The sequence below is a fragment of the Arachis duranensis genome, chromosome 4 (genome assembly GCF_000817695.3).
Source record: "Arachis duranensis cultivar V14167 chromosome 4, aradu.V14167.gnm2.J7QH, whole genome shotgun sequence".
NCBI classification, from domain to species: Eukaryota; Viridiplantae; Streptophyta; class Magnoliopsida; order Fabales; family Fabaceae; genus Arachis; species Arachis duranensis.
The window spans coordinates 64,872,206-64,874,422 of NC_029775.3; the positions used below are offsets into that span (position 1 = coordinate 64,872,206).

A 2,217-nucleotide genomic window follows, 5' to 3' on the forward strand; every position below is an offset into this window, starting at 1 on the left:
GATTTTTCCTTATTATTAAAAATCCAAAAATATTTTTTTATTTGTGTCTTCTCAAGTCAATACTACAGAGAAATTAAAGATTCAGAACATACAGCAGAGGAATTACACAGAAAAGCTGGGCGTTCAAAATGCCCAGTGAAGAAGGAAAATTGGTGTTTAAACGCCAGCCAGGGTGCCTGGTTGGGCGTTTAACGCCCAAAAGGGTAGTGATTTGGGCGTTAAACGCCAGAATGTGCACCATTCTGGGTGTTTAACGCCAGGATGGCACAAGAGGGAAGATTTTGTTTTCAATGCAAATTTTTTCAGGTTTTCAAAATTTTTCAAAATCAAATCTTTTCCAAATCATATCTTTTCAATCAATTCTTTTTCAAAATCAATTTCTTTCTTTTTTTCAAAGATACTTGCTATCAATTAATGATTTGGTTCAACATTTCAAGTATGTTGCCTTTTCTGTTGAGAAAGGTTTAATGTTTGAATCATATCTTTTCTTGTTAGCCAAGTCATTAATTTTCAAAATCTTTTTTTTAAAATATTTTTCAAATCATATGTTCTCAATCACATCTTTTTAAAACTAAGCATATCTTCTTAACCACATCTTTTTCAAAATAGCTTTCAATCAAATCTTTTTGATTTCTAATTTCAAATTCTTTTCCAAAAATCACTTCACTTCTTCCTCAATCATGGTTTTCGAAAATCAATTAAAGTTTTTCAAAATGTTTTCAAAATCTTTTACTTAATTTTCGAAAATTACTTGCCTTCTTCTCATATCCTTCTATTTTTGGACTAACACTATTCCTTAATGGACAATTCGAACTCCATCTTCTTTGATAAGTTTGAATTCTTTTACTTCTGCCTTCTATTTTTCTTTTCCTCTGACACCTCAAGGAATCTCTATACTGTGACATAGAGGATTCCACATTTTCTTGTTTTCTTCTCTTTCATATGAGCAGAAGCAGAGACAAAAGCATTCTTGTTAAGGCTGACCCTGAACCTGAAAGGACCTTAAAGCGAAAACTAAGAGAAGCCAAGGCACAACTCTCTGTAGAGGACCTAACAGAAATCTTCAAAGAAGAAGAACCCATGGCAGCCGAAAACAACAACAATGCCAACAATGCAAGGAAGGTGCTGGGTGACTTTACTGCACCTACTCCCGACTTCTATGGGAGAAGCATCTCTATCCCTGCCATTGGAGCAAACAACTTTGAGCTTAAGCCTCAACTCTTGGGAAAAGCTAGTCAATGCCTTCTTGGCAAAGTTCTTTCCGCCTCAAAAATTGAGTAAGCTTAGAGTGGAAGTCCAAACTTTTAGACAGAAGGAAGGAGAATCCCTCTATGAAGCTTGGGAAAGATACAAACAATTAATCAGAAAGTGTCCCTCTGATATGCTTTCTGAATGGAGCATCATAGGTATTTTCTATGATGGTCTCCCTGAACTATCCAAGATGTCTTTGGATAGCTTTGCTGGAGGATCTCTTCATCTGAAGAAGACGCCTACAGAAGCTCAAGAACTAATTGAAATGGTTGCAAATAACCAATTAATGTACACTTCTGAAAGGAATCCTGTGAACAATGGGCAAAATCAGAAGAAAGGAGTTCTTGAGATTGACACTCTGAATGCCATACTGGCTCAGAATAAAATATTGACTCAACAAGTCAATATGATTTCTCAAAGTCTGTCTGGAATGCAAAATGCACCAAGAAGTACTAAGGAAGCTTCATCTGAGGAAGAAGCTTATGATCCTGAGAACCCTTCAATGGAAGAGGTGAATTACATGGGAGAACCCTATGGAAACACCTATAATCCTTTATGGAGAAATCATCCAAATTTCTCATAGAAGGATCAACAGAGACCTCAATAATGGAATCATCCAAATCTTTCATGGAAGGATCAACAGAGACCTCAACAAGGTTTCAATAACACTAATGGTGGGAGAAACAGGTTTAGCAATAGCAAGCCTTTTCCATCATCTTCTCAGCAACAGACAGAGAGTTCTAAGCAGAATAACTCTGACTTAGCAACCATGGTCTCTGACCTAATCAAAACCACTCAGAGTTTCATGACTGAAACTAGGTCTTCCATTAGAAACTTGGAAGGACAAGTGGGTCAGCTGAGCAAGAAAATTACTGAACTCCCTCCTAGTACTCTCCCAAGCAATACAGAAGAAAATCCAAAAGGAGAGTGCAAGGCCATCAACAGGGCCGAATTTGGAGAGGAGGA

The 2,217-nt window shown here is 36.9% G+C and overlaps 1 non-coding gene across 1 annotated transcript; it reads right to left on the reverse strand.

The window, feature by feature from the left end:
• Positions 1-1,279: 1,279 nt before the first annotated feature.
• LOC127747016 (small nucleolar RNA R71) lies at positions 1,280-1,387 on the reverse strand. Its single transcript, XR_008008821.1, has one exon. It is a non-coding gene; the product is annotated as a small nucleolar RNA R71 (small nucleolar RNA).
• Between the last annotated feature and the right edge of the window lie 830 nt (positions 1,388-2,217).